Raw genomic sequence first — 18,624 nt, 5'->3', positions numbered from 1 at the left:
GCTTCTGGGAAATGCAGTCCAAACAGGATAGTCCTTGCGACTGGGAGCCGGTGGTTCTGCAGCCTGTTCTCGGTGTGCGCAGGCGCGGGGGTGCGCCCGCGCGAGGTGGAGGATACCCCGAGGATGCCCCTACTGAGTATGATGGTGAGTTCTGGTGGTCTTGTGCAGGTGGAGGAGGCAAGGGGAATCTGAGTCGAGGCTGTAGAAGGCAGAGCAGAGGCATGCGGCCTCGGAGCCTCAGACCTGCGTGCAGGAAGATGAGGTGGCGGGTTCCTGGGTACGGTGGTTCCCTGGATGCGAGCTGTGTGAGGACAGGGACTTTGGTCTTTCGCCGCCTAAGGTAGCGCCAGGAGCACAGGAGGCGGTGAGTATACATTTGTTTTAAAGAAAGAATGCCTGGGCGTGTGTGTATGTATTCATGTTTTCATTCTCTGTGACATTCTGGGACCCACTGTGTGTCTGTACCACATGTGGGTTTGTATTTCTGTTTGTGGGTTTTTTTTGGAGTGCGTCCCTTTGGGTATGAAAGTGGTTTGTATTTCAGATTTTGAGATTATATAAAATTTGTTAAGCCCTCTTCTTTCCCACCCTGAAATTCCTCATGCCCAGTAACTTTCTCTTCTCTCCGTTAAAACCCGAGTCTGGCTGACTTTTGTCCAAGACACATCCTAGCAGGACCAACTCATCCATTAGGCACAGTAAACAAAGTGCCTAGGGCCCACAAAACTTTTAGCGGCTCACACAAAATTCTTTTAAAAATAAGAATTAAAAATTTATTTTTAAGTTGAAGAAAATGTTTAAGTCAAGGAAATGCAATATATTAACTTATTAATTACTATACCAACACAACTGTAAAATATAATTTTTATTTTTATGGAAAAAGGAGCCCACCAAAGTCATAATGCAGCCCTGCATATAGCCAAATCAAATCAGATTTCAATCCATTTTTATCTCTTCCAATTCCCCATTGGGACTTGTGAAAATAGCATGACCTTAGATGAAACTGTGTGTAAACTCTGACTGTCACTCATGCTAGCCCCCTCTCCCTGGCCCCATTATAGACTGGAACATTTCCTTCCCCAGCTGGACGAGCACCTTGAGAACAAAGTTTGAACACTTGTTTTAGTCTCCTAATAATATTTTCTTTCCCAGACTCTTTGGGAAGAGACAGTAAAAAGTTAAAACTTGAGTGCTTGTGTGACTGTGTGTGGAATTCTACCATAGGAAGTTGTGTTTTTATCTGTGAGAGTGATTTAAAATTTATATGGTGTTTTGAATATTATGCTTTTTTTATGTGTATTCTGTGGAGAATGTGAAGGTGAATCACTGTGTGAACAGGATTGTTGAGCGAGAAGCTGCATGACTGAGTTGGATATGTGTGACTTTGATTATATAAATATAGAACCCTCTGACATTATGACTGTGTATATTTGTGAATGACCATAAGCCTTCTTATCTTCTCAACAATGAAATAAAGAAAGGAATGTTGCATCTTTTTGGAGCAATAACTTTACTTCAAGATTTGGATGAAAGAGGATTTGCTATTTATCTAGAAAATCATTTGGATATTTTATATTCAATCAGATAGATTTTTTCTTTCCTCAGGAGAATACATCAGCATACCTTTTCAAATAAGAAAGAATTTAGAGCCACATGCTCTGTATGCTAAAGGTTTCAACTTTCGTGTCCATCTTAGACACCCAGAGGCAGGCTTCTATTCTCTTGTGCTGTGAGGAAATTTTTAGTGAATACATTTGGAAAGCCCTTGAAGAAAAACATAATTTACACTTAGAGAGGCAGTTTGGCTGAGAGCAGAGAACTAGGAGTAGGGAGTATTGTCCTGGATTTTACATCAAGTATCATTATTTCTATTTTCTGAAAAGAAAACAATGACTCAGAGAAGACAATAGGTTTAAGACCATTCAATTTATCCATCAGAGAACTACTTGCCATGCTTCAAATTATAGATAATTAATACGTTGTTATATGATTCCAATGAAATGCAAAATTAGAGTTCTGTTTGCTGGGTAAGGCTTTATTACTGTTAAAATATTTCAACTTTGAATGACAGAGTGGTCATTGTCAGTAATAATACAGTGATTTTATCTTTGGTACATTCCCATTCCTCACATTGACTTTTAAAAATACATTTCCTTCTACTTTTTTTTTTTTTTAACTTTTATTTATTTTAAGTGTGTTTTTCCAGGACCCATCAGCTCCAAGTCAAGTAGTTGTTTCAATCTAGTTGTGGAGGGTGCAGCTCAGAGTGGCCCAGGTGGGGATTGAACCAGCAACCTTGGTGTTAAGAGCACCGTGCTCTAATGCTGTTCATGGCAGCATTCTTCACAATAACCAAAAAGTTAAAGCAACCCAAATATCCACTGATGGATGAGTGGAAAAACAAAATATGGTATATACATACAATAGACCATTATTCAGTCTTAAAAGGGAAGGACATTCTGATACATGCTATAACATGGATGGACCTAGAGGACATTATGCTAAATGAATAAGCCAGTCACAAAAAGATAAATATTGTATGATTCCACTTATATGAGGTACCTAGAGCAGTCAAATTCATAGAGACAGAAAGTAGAATGGTGGTTGCTAGGGGCTATGGAAAAGAGGCTTGGGAGGTAATTATTTGATGAGTATAGTTTTCAGTTTTGCAAGATGAAAAGAGTTCTGGATGTGAATGGTGGTGATGGTTGCACAACAATGTGAATGTACCTAATACCACTGAACTGTACACTTAAAAATGGTTAAGTGGTAAATTTTGTTATATATATTTTACCAAAATTTAGAGAGAGAAAAAGCCTGAAATGCTAACAAATAATAAAAATTGTGATGAAATGAAGAATGCCTTTGATAGAATCACCAGTAGACTGAATATGGCCAAGCAAAGAATCAATGAGCTTGAAGATATATTAATAGTAACTTTCTAAACTGAAATGCTATGAAAAACAGAAAAATGGAACGGAATTTTAAAAAACTTGAGGATAAATACAAAAAGTGTAATATATGTATAATGGAATACAGGGAGGAGCAGAAAAAAGATTGAATTGATAATGGCTGACAATTTTCCACAATTAATGACAGGCACCAAACCACAGTCCAGAAAGGTTAGGATAAACACCAAAAACTACACCAACGCATATCATATTAAAACTTTAGAAAACCAAAGACAAAATCTTGGAAAGACGCCAGAGTTTGGGGGGTGGCAACTAACCTAGAGAGACACAAGGATGAAAATTAAATTAGACTTCAAAAAACAGACAAGCAAGAATAACATGGAGAGAAATATTTGAAGTGTTGAAGGAAACACCCACTAACATAGAATCCTATATCCAGTGAAATTATCCTTCAGAAGTGAAGAAGAAATAAAGACTTTCTTAAAGAAGTAAAGACTGAGGGAATTTGTTGCCAGTAATTCTGCCTTGCAAGAAATGTTAAAAGAAGTTCTTCATAGAGATACAAAATGATATAGGTCAGAAACTTAGATCTATGAGGTGTGATCAAACAATATGGTGAATGTTTAAATTAAAATAATTATTACATGGGGTCGGCCTGGTGGCTCAGGTGGTTAGAGCTCCATGCTCCTAACTCCGAAGGCTGCCGGTTCGATTCCCACATGGGCCAGTGGGCTCTCAACCACAAGGTTGCCAGTTCAACTCCTCAAGTCCCGCAATGGATGGTGGGCTCTGCCCCCTGCAACTAAGATTGAACAGGGCACCTTGAGCTGAGCTGCCTCCCGGATGGCTCAGTTGGTTGGAGCACGGGCTCTCAACCACAAGGTTGCCAGTTCAATTACTTGACTCCCGCAAGGGATGGTGGGCAGTGCCCCCTGCAACTAAAATTGAACATGGCACTTTGAGCTGAGCTGCTGCTGAGCTCCCAGATGGCTCAGTTGGTTGGAGCGCATCCTCTCAACCACAAGGTTGCCGGATCGACTCCCGCAAGGGATGGTGGGCTGTGCCCCCCTGCAACTAGCAACGGCAACTGGACCTGGAGCTGAGCTGTGCCCTCTATAACTAAGACTGAAAGAACAACAACTTGAAGCTGAACAGCACCCTCCACAACTAAGATTGAAAGGACAACAACTTGACTTGGGAAAAAAAAAAAGGCCTGGAAGTACACAGTGTTCCCCAATAAAGTCCTGTTCCCCTTCCCCAATAAAATCTTAAAAAAAAAAACTATTACAATAAAAGACACATTGCCATTAATCCCCCTCAAAATACTCTCCCTTGCTTCGAACACACTTCTCCCATTGTTCTCGTCAATTTCTGAAGCAGTTCTGGAGGTCCTCTTTCATGAGCATTTTTAGTTGCACTGTCGCATCTGGAATGAAGCATGATTAGGACCCTATCTCATCCAGATGATCAAGGTCAGCATCAACAGTGATAAGTCATGTTGATTGTGCATCCCTGATATGATGTGATAAAATAAAGAGACACTTTACCTTTGTGATAGGCTAAAATAAAAAAACTGCCAACCAAGAATGCCCTATCTGGCAATGTTAGCTTTCAGAAATGAAGAGGAAATAAAGACTTTCTCAAACTAACAAGAACTGAGGGACTTCATCACCACTAGACCTGCCTTACAAAATGCTGAGAGGAGTTCTTCAAGCTGAATTGAAACAATGCTAATAAATAAATTGAAAATACATAACACACTGGCTAAGGTAAATGTACAGTCAGATTCCAAATTTGGTCGTTTGTTAACCACTTAACTATAGAATAAAGGTTAAAGGACAGAATAGCCAGGTAAAATTAATAAGACAGCACTAGTAAGTCCTTACTATCAATAATTTAAATATAAATGGATTGAATTCTCCAATCAGAAGGCATGGAGAGGCTAGATGGATGAAAAAAGAGCAAACAACATGCTGCCTAGAAGAGACTAACTTCAGCTTTAAGGACACACATAAGATCAAAGTGAAGGATGGAAAAAGATTCCTTGCAAGTGGAAACCAAAAGAGAGCAGGGGTAGCAATAATTATATAAGACAAAATAGACTTTAAGCCAAAATGGTTAACTCTTGTTATTATATAATGTAAAAGGTCATTATATAATGTAAAAGGTGTCAATTCATCAAGATGGTATAACAATCACAAATATATCCACACCCAACATCAGAGCACCTAAATATACTAAGCAAATGCTAACAAATCTCGGAAGAAATGGACAATGTTACAATAATAGGGGACTTCAGTACCCCAGTTTCAAGAATGGATAGATCATCCAGACAGAAAATCAACATGAAAATGTTGGACTTAAACCATACTTTAGATTAAATGGACCTAACAAACATGTATAGAACATTCCACTCAACAGTGTTGAGTGGAATGTTCTATACATGTTTGCTTTTTTCTTAAGGGCACACGAATATGCTTTTTTCTTAAGGGCATACGAACATTATCAAAGATAGATCATATGATAGGCCACAAAACAAGTCTTAGCAAATTTAAGAAGAGTGAAATTATATCAGATATCTCTTCTGGCCTTAATAATATGAAACTAGAAATCAATAACAGGGAGAAGCTGGAAAAATCTACAAAAATGTGGAGATTAAACAACAAACTATTGGACAACCAGTGGATCAAAGAAGAAATCAAAAGGGAAATAAAAAAATGTCTTGAAAAAAAAAGAAATGGAAACAAACATACCAAAACCTGTGGGATGCTGCAAAAGCAGTTCTAAGAGGGAAGTTTATAATAATAAATGCCTATATTAAGAAAATAAAATCTCAGATTAACACCTTAACTTTACACCAGAAGGAACCAGAGAAAGAAGTACAAACTAAATCCAAAGCTAGCAAAAGGAAGGAAGAAACAAATATCAGGGCAGAAATAGAAACCAGAAAATCAATAGGAAAGATCAATGAAACTAAGAGCTATTTTCTTGAAAAGGTAAACAAAATTGATCAATTTTTAACTAGACTGAAAAAAAGGGACACACACACACACACACACACACACACACACACACCAAAAAACAAAAAGATTCAAATAAATAGAAATGAGGCAATACTGCTAATATCACAGAAGTACATAGAATCATAAGGAACTAGTATGAACATTTATATGTAAACAAATTGGATAACCTAGAAGAAAAAGATAAATTCCTAGAAACATAAACCTACCAACACTGAATCAGAAAGAAATAGAAAATCTGAACAAACTAATAATGAGTGAGGAGATTGAATTAGGAATAAAAATTCTCCCAACACAGGAAATGTCAGGACCACCTGGTTTCTCTAGTGAATTCTACCGAACATTTAAAGAATTACCACCAATCATCCCAGCTCTTCCAAAAAGTGAAGAGGAAGGATCACTCACAGACTTATTTTGTGAAGCCAGCAATTACCCTGATACCAAAGCCAGACAAGAACATTACAAGAAAACTACAGACCAATATTCCTGATGAATGTAGATGCAAAAAATCTCAAAAAAATATCAGCAGACTGAATTAAACAGCACATTAGAAGGATCACACATTGTGACGAAGTGGAATGTATCCCTGCAATGCAAGGATGGTTCTGCACACACAAATCAGTAAATGTGATATACCACATTAATAAAATGAAAGATAAATCATATGATCATCTCAATAGATAATCAAAAAGCATTTGATAAAATACATCCTTTCATGATTAAAACTCTCAACAAATAAGATATAGATGGACCATACTTTAATATAATAAATGCCATATACATCAAACCCACAGTTAACATTATACTTAATGGTGAAAGGTTGAAAGCTTTTCCTCTAAGATGAGGAACAAAACAAGATTGCCCACTCTCACCACTCTGATAAAAAAATTTGTGGCATATATACAATGGAATATTATTCAGCCGTGAGAAAGAAGGAAATGCTGCCGTTTGCAACAACATAGATGGACCTTGAAGGCATTACGCAAAGTGAGCTAAGCCCAACAGAGAAAGACATACTGTATAATATCACTTTTATGTAGACTCTAAAATTGATGAAGTCATAAAAAATAGTAGAACGATGGTTACCAGAGGCTGGGGGTTAGGGGAATGGGGGGGTATGTTGTCTTAAGAGTACAAATTTGGAACTAGTAGATAAGTCTTGGGGGGCTAATCCACTGCTTAGTGATTATAGTCAACAATTCTGTATTAAAACTTCAAAGTTGCCAGGACACTAGATCTTAACTGTTCTCAACACAAAAAAGTAATGAAAATTATGTGAAGTGATAGAAGTTTTAGCTAACACTAAGGTGGTAATTATATTGGAATATATCAATGTTTCAAATCAACGCGTTGTACATCTTCAATATACAAACCTTCTCTGTCAATTATATTGCAATAAAAAGAGCAAGAGTTATGTGATTCTTTCATTTGAACTCAAAGAATTTGTATCAAGATACTATATAGGGTGGACCCTATTCTATACTATATTTTCTCCAGTTCCCTGCGAATGCAAGAAAACTAAAGCGAAGGAAAAGCGGAGAGTTTTGCTGCTCTGTTTCATATCCTGCTTGATGGTTACATCTCCTTTTTATGAGTTCTTGGTCACAGGTGAATAAAGGCCCGTGTAATAAAGGCTTATTCAGTGCAGCTCAGCCCGCCCCTTTCTCTTCTGGTCTCTATTTTTAGTTCAACCATGGCACTCCTTTGTAATTATTTTCCATTTATTTTTCAGATTTCCAACTTCTGTCACGTGTAAAAGAGAACAGTGAGAAAAAAGAAAAACGCAAACGGAGTTCCACAAGCACCCGCTAGTTTATTTGGATTCCACCTGCTACTCTGAAAAGGAAAATTGCACGCGGGCGGGAAGCTCAGCCCTACAGAGGATTCTGGGACACGTAGTCCAGACGCTTGCTGTGATTGTAGCTCTTCCGCTCCAGGAAAGTGCGGGTATCTTACTTGCTCTGCCGGGAAAATAAGGATGTATAATTCTGCATGTATGGAGGCATTTCGGCTACCGGAGGGCGAGGATAGGAATCCTGCACCTTTCGTGGATTCTGGGAAATTCGATTCAGGTCGTCGGTGCTGGAGCCGGTACTTTTACCCCAGGCAGGCGGGGCAGCGACTCTTGTTCCTCTCGGGGATGCTGGGAAATGTAGTCCATGAGCCCCCCCGAAGTCAGAGACACTTCCGCTGCAGGAGGTTGAGCTCGCGGCCTTCTTTTCTCTCTGGGAGGTGAGTGAGGTGTGTGACCATTGGGACCTCGCGGCTTCTTTCAACTTTTCTGACCGGGTCGTGAGGTCCGCCAAGCTGGCGGTGGGTCTCAGAGAAGAAAAGCTGCGGCCAGCGGCAGAGGGCGGGATTGAGGGGCGGGGGCGGCCGCTTGCCTTACCCTGACCGGAGCCTCTGCATTAGGGGCGTTTCGCGAGTCCCCTTTGCAGGCGGACCGGGATCGGGCAGGGTTTGCAGGTCTCCCGGGCTCTTTGCTTGTCAACCCACCTGCCCCTGCCCCTTCCACATGCTCGGTCACTTTCTAACCATATAATGTTGGCTGAGAACTTTAATTATCTCTGTGCCTCAGTTTCCTTTTCTGTAAAGGGATAGTACAAGTACTTGCCTTATACATTTGTTTTAAGAATTAATGGTATAGTACAAGCGAAATGTTTACAACACTTCAGGCGTGTGGCAAGGTGTTAAAGGTTAATATGATCACAAAAGTCTCCTTTTCTCTGGAAGCTCCTCGAAGTGTCACTTGTCATTCTCTCGTCGTTTTGATCCCTGCAGAAAAGGAGGCTGTGCCAGGACTACTACTGACCGTTTTTAAGAAAGAATGCGTCACAGGTATTCTCTGTGGTTAGGACCAGACAGAATCGTAGTATCTCCCAGCCTCCTTTCCTTTCCCTGCCCTGACTTTTGAAAGGGGGCTGTAGGAAGGAGGGGAGCGAGCCCAGGGCTCCTCTCCACAGAAACCCACTGCGACAGTACTTAGCATTTCTCTTCCTTTTGTGTTCTGAGCCACATAAGGTATTTTATTCATTAGTAAATGTTTCTGCTACAAAGGTGTTCAGTTAGTGTTAACTAGTTGTGAAAATATGTAGAACGTGTACAGGGCATGAGTGATATAGCAGTTAAACAATGAGTGCTGAGTATCATTCTAAAGGCTTAATAAAAATTAATATATTTAACCTTTACAAGGCCCCATGTTACTACCTCTATTTTACAGATGAGGAAATGGAGACAGGGCGGGCATACTGCTGGTAAGAGCAGTGGGATTTGCCTCTAGAGCTAGTGTTCCTCATATCTTTGGGTATCCTTAGTCCCACAGTCTAAAATCCCACAATTGGAATTAGGAACCAAAATGCAAAAAACAATCTACAGAAATAGTCAACCATAGGAAACTGGCTGCAGAGGAGTCAGTTTTGATTTGGAATCAAATTGTGGAGATAGGTTGGAATTTATTGTAGAAGATTTTAAAAGTGGTTAGTGAATTTGGACTTCGTTATGAAAATTTGAAAACCTTTTTTTTATTCCATAAACATTTATAGTCCATATTCTGATTATAGAAGAAATGCACACTCATTGTAGTAAATTCAGAAAATACAGGAATCTACAAAGGAAAACATTAAGAATTACCCAGAACACTAGGATATAGACAGTTATTAATATTTTAATGCGTTTCTATTCAGCAGTTTTAAAGTGTGTATTTACGTTTTTTGAATTGTTATCTATTCATATTTACCCCCTTAACTCTTTACTATGGAAATTTCCAAACATACCCAAAGTATGGTATAATGAACTCCTATGTAACAATCATCCTGCTTCAATCCTTGTTAATAATCTGTTGCTTTTTCTTCTCCCCATGCACATATTTTTCCCATTGAGTATTTTAAAGCAAACCCCAATGTTGAGTCAGTAAGACTTGAAAAATTAATTATCATAACTTGTTTATATATAAAGACCAACGGGGGGCTGGGGGGGAAGGTTGTATTAGTTTGCTAGAGCTGCTGTAACAAAATATCAAAGACTGAGTGGCTTAAACAACAGAAATTTATTTTCCAACAGTTCTGGAACTAGAAGTTCAAGGTCAAGGTGTGGGCAGGTTTGGTTTCTTCTGAGTCCTCTCATTTTGGTTTACACATGGCTGCCTTCCGACTGTGCTCTCACATGGTCTTTCCTTCGTGTGCTTACATGCCCCTGCTGTCCCTGTGTGTGTCCAGATTCCCTTTTACAGGGACACCAGTCAGATTGGTTTAGGACCCACCCTGATGGTCTCATTTTAACTCAGTCACCTCTTTAAAAATGCGCTATCTCCAAATATAATTACATCTGAGGTACTGGAGTTTAGGGCTTCAACGTATGAGTTTGAGGGGCATTCAACCCTTAACAGATATTAACAGCAACTCTAAGTTTTTCTCTGTTGGCAACCAGGAGAATATTACTTACATGAAAAAGTTAGAAAGCTTTGCAGTTAGTGAAGGAGGATGAATAATTTTCTCCTGTGGAGTTGCGCTTGCCCCTGGCATGTACCTTTCAGTTTCTTCTCTCTCTTCCATTAGGCTACAGGGACCTTTGTTTCATGGACCTCGTCATATTCTCAGAGTGCCCAGCACGAGGTCAGCAGAGAAGAGTGACTCAGTGAGTAAGTGATTCACGTAGCTGTCCAAAAGGTGCTACAGCCTGTGACTAGAGAACAGAAAAGAAAGATAATCCATATCCATATTCCTTGTCTTTTATTTTACTTTCGGTGGGCTGTAGAATCCATCACCCTTTTCAGAGTATTCAAAAGTTGCTGTGCAGTTATGCATTAATAGTGTCACGATCTACAACAAATTTCCTTAGAAACAAATCCGTGTTAATGTTCAATGTTTTTGTTTTTTGCATGGGGCTCATAATGGGAATGAGAATGGTCCACATATGTGGTGTACCTCTTAGACTCAGAATTTCCAGTGCTTTATATGTACTGACTCATTTTTCATAACAATGCTTTTTTTAGTCTCATTTTAAAAAATGAAGAAACAGGCACAGACAGTTGAATAAATGACCTGGTGGCACAGTCAGCAAGTGACAGAACCAGGATCAAACCTCAGCAGCTAGGTTTGAAACCTAGCTCCAGCACTCTGTGACTGGGTGACCTTGGGCAAATTCCTTAAGTTCTCTGTGCCTCCATTTTCTCACCTGGCAAATAGGGAAAACATCAGTACCTACGTCCTGAAGTTTTTTGAGAAGGTGAAAAGAGATGATACGTAAAGAGCTTGAAATAGTGCCTGGCACATCGTAAATCCTGTATATTACAGACTAGAGTTGTCCTTTATCTATTACAGGTGAGTATACAACATGAAAAATGCAGTGAGTTATTGAAAGGGCAATAACTTTTCAATAACTGCCTTCTGCTTTTGGTACTTCAACTCTGTCTTACAATGGAACAAAAATGAATAGTTTCTACCGTTGTTTAAACCTAAAACTAATTTGCTGTCTTTTGAACCTAGAGAGTCCCGGGAGGCTGAGTATATGGTCTCTGCTGCTTTAAAAAGGTCTGAATCTGCTCCAATATAGTAACCATTAGCCACATGTGACTGTTGAGAACTTGAAATGTGGCGAGTGCTAATTAAGACACAATGGATTTCTAAGACTTGGTATGAAAAGAGAATATAAAATATCTCAAGTTTTATCTTGATTACAAGTTAAAAGTGGTAATATTTTAGCTATATTGGGTTAAATAAAATATATTGTTAAAATTAAGCTCACTTGCTTCTTTTCACATTTTTTTAATGTGTCTCCTCGAAACACTTCAAGTACGTATGTAGCTTGCATTACATTTCTGTTGGACAGCACTGGTCTGGCATTTACAAGTCACTCTTGCCTCTTAGACCTCTGCGGGCATCTTACAATAGAGAGTTGGTAACCAGGAGGCTTGAGCCAGGCATAGCCCTGCCCTTGGCTTCCTAGATGTCCTTGGACGTTCAGATAACTCCCTAAGAGGCGGAATAGAATAATGTAGTGGTTCTCAAACTTTGGTCATATCAGAATCACCTGGGGAACATGGTGAAAAATAAACAGACTCAGGCCTTTTACTATTTGAATAAGTATGGGCTTTATTAGCTTTCTCTAATTCTGATTTTGCTCTGCTCCCCTCCTGTTCACCCTGTTTGGGGAGGAGGAATTCCTTTCCTAAATAGGGAGATGGCTGAATACATGACTCCACACTGGACAGATGAGACTGGCAGCAGTTTATTAGTCACATACTCAGAGCTTGTGGGAGCAGGACACTTACACATCATGCAAGGCCATACAGGGCGTGCGCTTGGGATTAGAATGACCCAGCAGGGGCTATAGTAGGCGGGCTTTGTAGTGACAACAGGGTAGGGTGACCCTTGGTTCCCATGGAGGATGTGATTGTCTTGTTTGAATAATGTCACAGTCTGGCAGGGAGGTGAAACCTATTAGATTGAGGACCTGGTGGGGGTGGGTGCAGCTGGTCCACCTGATAGGGTGAATCGTGTCATGTCTTAAGTTATAAAGGTGACTGAGTGACAACATGGAGCGATTGATGCCACTGAGAAAGATTTTTAATACAGCTCCCCCAGATATGAGAGGCATAGCATGCCACACAAGGCTACATGAAGCCTGTCACACACGGGAATCAGGAAGCGGGGGTAGGGGGTGGGAGGTGGAACTGGAACTATTCCTTTAGTGCTATACTGGCAGAAAGGAACTAGGTAGAGACATCCCATGTTGGATACTAAGTAAAAACAGGCAGGTCAGGGTCGGTGATTGGGGGAATTATATTAGGTTGGTGCAAAAGTAATTGCAGTTTAAAAGGTTAAAAATAATTGCAAAAACCACAGTTACTTTTGCACCTACCTAATAATGTGACTCACGTGCCCTCGAAAGCTTGCTTGCAGGGAAGTGGTACATAACGTTGGTCAATAGTCTGGCCCTGTGATTCAGCAGACATATGGAGAGGTCGGGAAAAACAGCTGTCAAGTAGCCAATACAGAATCTTAAAACATGGTTAATATACAGGGGAACTAGCTGGGTGGGGAGCCTTTCCCCCAGGGTCAAGGCCATATGTGGAGAGAGCAGAGGAACTCATGGCCAGGGTTTGGGGGCCGTGTGAGGCCAAACGTGTTAAGGCAGCACCTGGAATTTCAGGCTTTACAATACAGATGCACATGAGTTTACTGTATGGTCAAGGGCATGGGTGCTGGTGTCAGATTACCGGGGTTCATGGCCTAGGGCGGTGGCAGGGGTGCAAAAATGCAGATATCCGCCACACACCTCCACAGATTCAGATTTAATTACTTGTGGATATGGTCTGAGCATTGTTTGTTTTTTTAAAGCTCCCCTATGAGTCTAATGTAGTAAAAAAGGCTCTGGGTGAAATTCTTGACTCTTCTATTGGCCACTGATTAATCACGAGCCAAGTTAACTTAGCTTCTCTGTTTCTCAGTGTCCTTATCTGTAAAATGGGGCTAATTATTGCCTCAATCTCTAGAATCGTGATGAAGATCAAATGGCATGCTACATGTGAAGCATTCACATAAACGATGCCGTGGGAGGTGGTAAGTCAGCTGCTATAAATGTCAGCTCCCACAAGTGTTGGGAGTCTTTTATGGACAGCCCGGGTTTCCTTGAGGGTAAAATTAGGTACTTAGAGTTGATCTTGGTACTCTTTCTGATCCTAACAAACCTTGATGGTAATTCTGTTTGTTAGGATCAGAGAGAAAGAGAAACTTGAGATTTGTGTTTACCTTCTTTAGTTTGTTTGCCCTTGAGCACTAGGGCAGTCTGTTGGGGTTAGTAGTTGGAGGTGAACAGCTCAAGTCCTTAGTCTGTCTGAAAATGTCTAGAGGGCTGTATGTAACTGATGCCACTCAAACTGCCCTCCAGGCACCAACAGCATCAGCATCACCAGGGGTGTTGTTAGACTATAGACTCTGAGTCCCCACCTGGATCTTCTGATTTAGAATCTCTGGGGTGAGACATAGGCAGCTGACTCTTCATGGGGTCCCCAAGCGATTCATGGAACGTGACAATTGGAGAAGCACTGGTAGAGAGAACAGGCTTTTCTTTCTTTTTTTTTTTTTTTTAAAGATTTTATTGGGGAAGGAGAACAGGACTTTATTGGGGAACAGTGTGCACTTCAGGCCTTTTTTCCAAGTCAAGTTGTTGTCCTTTCAATCTTAGCTGTGGAGGGTGCCATTCAGCTTCAAGTTGTTGTCCTTTCAGTCTTAGTTGTGGAGGGCGCAGCTCAGCTCCAGGTCCAGTTGCCGTTTTCTAGTTGCAGGGGGCACAGCCCACCATCCCTGGCGGGACTCGAGGAATCCAACTGGCAACCTTGTGGTTGAGAGCCCACTGGCCCATGTGGGAATCGGACTGGCAGCCTTTGGAGTTAGGAGCATGGAGCTCTAACCGCCTGAGCCACCGGGCCGGCCCCGAGAGAATAGGTTTTTTAACGACAAATATTTTCTGTTTCCCTCTGGCTAAATTACATGTCCTTGAGATATTAGATACTGACTTGGCCCTTTTGCCCTTGGTTCGGGGTTCTGCTGAAATGGAAGAGCAGCCTTTCGTGACACACTTCTTCTGTAACAGCCCCTTTCCATCTCTTCGTATTCCTTTACCCTGCCTATTGTTCTTCAAAGCATCTCTCACTATGTTAAATTGGTTTGTTACCCTTGTGTTCCATTATATCAGCTCCATGAGATCAAGGTCTTTGCCTGCTTTGTTCACTGCATTTTTCACACCTAGGATCGTTGGCTGGCACAGAGTAGGCTCTCGATAATTAACATGTTGAATGAGTGATTCAGGTGATAAATAATGAGGCCTGATCTGTATGATGGATCTGTCAGCCATTCACTACAGCAATCATTCTGAAATCTTTGTTGAGTTCTTACCAAGTGCTTGTAGCAGCATATTAGGAGTTGGGGATCCAGAACAGGAAACAAAACTCCCTGTGGGACGGATGTGATGAATATAAATAAGTAAAATAGCTAGTGGTGTCAGAGAGTGGTGTGTGAGAAAGAGAAAAGAATTAGCAAGGATAGGGGATAGGAAGTGTGGCATGTGATTAGGAGATCGAAATTCTCTATAAGGTGGCCCAAGAGAACCTGTCTGAGGAGGTGACATTTGACTAGAGAAGGAAGTGATTATCCCCCCCCCCGCCTTTTAAAATTAGTTTCAGGTGTCCAAAACAGTGTGCTAGACATTTTACACCCTTTACAAAGTTATAACCCCCCTCCCCAATCTGCTACCCCTCTGACATCGTATATAGCTCTTATAGTTCCATTGACTCTATTCCCCGTGCTGTACTCCAATCCTGTGACCATATATATATTAAATTATACTTGACATTGTTATTCAGCTTCCGCCTCAGGTGTACAGCACAGTGGTCAGGCATCTACACTGTCCTTTAAGTGGCTTCCCTAATAAGACAGGTGCCCATCTGACACGCTACAAAATCTTTACAACATTGATTATAGTCCCCAAACTGTCTTTTGTATCCCTGTGGCAATCTTGTGTTTACTAATTTGTGCTTTCTAATCCCCTCACCTTCCCCTCATCTCTGCCCCCCTCCCATCAAGCAATCTCAGTTTTTCTCTATATCTCTGAGATTGTTTCTGATTAGTTTGTTCATTTATTCTATTCTGTAGATTCTACATATAAGTGAGATCATATAGTATTTGTCTTACTCCATCTGACTTATTTCACTTAACATAACGTTCTCTAGGTCCATCCATATGGTTGCAAATGGTAAGATTTCATTCTTCTTTATGGCCGAGTAATACTCTGTTGTGTAAATATACCACAGTTTCTTAATCTAGTCATCTACTGATATTCAACAAATGGTGCTGGTAAATCTGGACAGACACATGCAAAAAAAATGAAGCTGGACCACCTCCTTACACCATATACAATAAATTCAAAATGGATTAAAGACTTAAATGTAAGATCTGAAACCATAAAACTCCTAGAAGAAAATATAGTAAGTAAATTTGCAGACATTACCCTTAGCAATATTTTTACTGATATATCCCCGCGGGCAGGAGAACGTAAGAGAAAAAATAAACATGGGATTACATCAAACTAAAGTTTTTTTACAGCAAAGGAAACCATCAATAAAACAAAAAGGCATCCTACTGAATGGGAGAAGATAATATCAGTGATACATCTGATAAGGGGTTAATATCCAAAATTTATAAAAACTAATTCAACTCAAAACCAAAAAAAAACAACCCAATTAAAAAATGGGCAGAGGACATGAAGAGACACTTTTTTAAAGAGGACACACAGAAGGAAGTGATTCTTGAACTGGCTCTCCTAACCACATTTTCCCCCTCAAGTCTCCTCCTGTCTGCTGGGAGAGTAATCTGTTTCCAACACAGAAGGAATCTTCTTACCCTCCCTTCCTCAAGTGCTTTGCTGCTTTCCTGCTGACCTGTGGATGAAACTGACTCTCTTAGCATCGTAGTTTGAATCCTGCCTTCCTGCACATCTTTTTCTGCTTCTTGCTTGTCCTCACGTTGTAACGTTCCTTCTCTTGCAGTTTTTCGGTGGTTCTGCTTCTCTTTGGCTCATAGAAGTCAGCAATCCTCCAGGGCTTAAGTCAAACCCCATGTTTGTAGAACTCCTTGCAATCAAGTGTGAGTCTTGAGCCCGGGATCTCCTCCAGAGGGCCCTGCTCACTACTCTGCTACTTAGCATGTGTAACATATGAGGTCAGACAATTACGTTCGCGAACTCATCCTAGAAAAAGTGCTACGTACCTCACTGCTGAATATCACTACGGTCACCTTCGAAGTACTTCCCTTAGGAAGCTATGAACTGATGCCAGTGTCTAGTCCACCCTTCAAAGCAATTTTGGAACTCTTTCTGGAATGGCCATCAGAGCTGTCATCGTATTACACTTGATGTCCTGAATGTCATCACAATGTCTTCCTTTGTCTTCAGGTAAAGAAAGAAGTCATTAGGGGCCAGATCAGGTGAGTAGGGAGGGTGTTCCAATACAGTTATTTGTTCACTGGCTAAAAACTCCCTCACAGACAGTGGTATGTGAGCTGGTGCATTGTTGTGATGCAAGAGCCATGAATTGTTGGTGAAAAGTTCAGGTCATCTAACCTTTTTTACGCAGCCTTTTCAGCACTTCCAAATAGTAAACTTGGTTAACTGTTTGTCCAGTTGGTACAAATTCATAATGAATAATCCCTCTGATACCAAAAGGGTTAGCAACATCCTTGCAACAAGTTCATGAACTTAATTGTCAGACTTCTAATGTGCCAGTTTCCTAATCACTAGACTAAGTTGAGACTGGGTAATTGGATTTCTTTTAATAAGGTTTCTACAAGTGTTCATTGAATTAATAAACTCATTTATTTAATGAAGAATAAGTTAGCCTGTCTAATCTAATTGTGCAGGCGATGACATAGTTGTTCTGAGTATTTTGAAGGGCACATTCTGTGGATTTTGCAACAGGATTCCACGTAGGCAGCAACTTGGAAGAACAGAAAGCACCTTCCTTCGATGATATTTTTATAAGTCCTTTTGGAAGGCTCTTCCTTTCAAAGAGGACTTTGATCTTGCCCAAGGACAGCAAATACGGTGAAAGACCTAGAGGCAAAACTTGGAAACAAAACCCCACTCTCCAAATCCTTTCCACTGGCATCAGCCTCAGAATTTCACAACTCGGAGACCTTGGACCACTTAATCTAGTCTCTCATGTGCCTCCGCCTGATGGCGGGTTCATTCATCAGGACACCGACAGTGACGGCTGAGTGTCTGCTGGAGCAATTGCTATGTTACAGGCACTGTTTGAGGTGCTTGGGATATAAAGCTAAGTAAGCATGAATCACCAGGCAGACAGTTGATATGCTAATTATCCCCTTTCCCCCGGAGGTGATGGGGGGAAGATTGTCCTGCAGAACACTCTTACTGAGCAGAAGTCACTGGGTAAATACAGAGGCAGAACACAGTGAGTTACAGATTCCCAAAGGGTATTTCTTCGAAGATGGGAAAGTTTTAGGTTGCCCTTTTCCATACTAGCGTTCTGCTATCTTAAGTTGGATGACTAATAATAGTTAACTCATAAATAAATAAAATGTAATTAACTCATGATAATCTCTTAACCTGGGCATTTTACTCTCAATTTCCACCCTCCCCAGAATCGGAATCAAACCCTGGGAGCTACAAGGAGAACTTCAGGGCCTCCATGTGCGGTTGGGCGGCTCCTGGCTGAAGGGGAGAGTGGTGTCTGGAGCCCAGCCCACACTCTGCTCGTCAGGCTGTGTGCGGCTGCAGCACCCCCAGGAAGTGGTTCCTTGACTGTTTCACGCAAAGCAGCCATACGGGTAACTTCTACTGAATGTTTAGGCTGCCAGACACTGTTCCAAATGTTTCTGTGTAGTCGCTTAGATTGACTAACCTTCGTATGCAGTTTTATGAGGTGGTGTTTATCATCATCATCATCACCAATATATAGATTAGACATCGAAGCACAAAGTACTAGCAAGTTGGAGATGCCAGTATTCAAATACTAGTGGTCTGATTCCAAAGCCTACACCCTTCACAACTCTGTTCTCTTTTCCCTCAAGCAGATCCTTTGACTTCAGAGTCCTCTCCCTGTTTCTAAGTCTTTTATCCCTAGCTCTCAAGCTCTCATTTCTCTTTCTGTGAGCCCTTAGACCCCTCCATCTGCTTAT

At 40.8% G+C, this 18,624-nt stretch overlaps 1 protein-coding gene across 24 annotated transcripts in view; it reads left to right on the top strand.

Moving 5' to 3' along the window:
- The first annotated feature begins 36 nt into the window (after positions 1 to 36).
- ZNF45 (zinc finger protein 45) overlaps positions 37 to 18,624 on the top strand; it is a 32,643-nt gene continuing 14,055 nt past the window's right edge. For 3 of the 24 annotated variants that reach the window (XM_074314201.1, XM_074314202.1, XM_074314209.1), the window contains exons 1-3: positions 64 to 364; positions 7,665 to 8,164; positions 8,666 to 18,273. The gene's annotated coding sequence lies outside the window, so the exon portion shown is untranslated. Of the gene's footprint in view, positions 365 to 7,664; positions 8,174 to 8,665; positions 18,274 to 18,624 lie in introns of all 24 variants that reach the window. The other 21 variants (XM_074314200.1, XM_074314196.1, XM_074314199.1 and 18 more) reach the window with 21 other exon arrangements.

The sequence above is a fragment of the Rhinolophus sinicus genome, linkage group LG11, assembly GCF_036562045.2.
Source record: "Rhinolophus sinicus isolate RSC01 linkage group LG11, ASM3656204v1, whole genome shotgun sequence".
In the NCBI taxonomy this organism is placed as follows: domain Eukaryota; kingdom Metazoa; phylum Chordata; class Mammalia; order Chiroptera; family Rhinolophidae; genus Rhinolophus; species Rhinolophus sinicus.
Note: the sequence above shows the minus strand (reverse complement) of the source record. Positions and strands in the feature narration are given on the sequence as shown.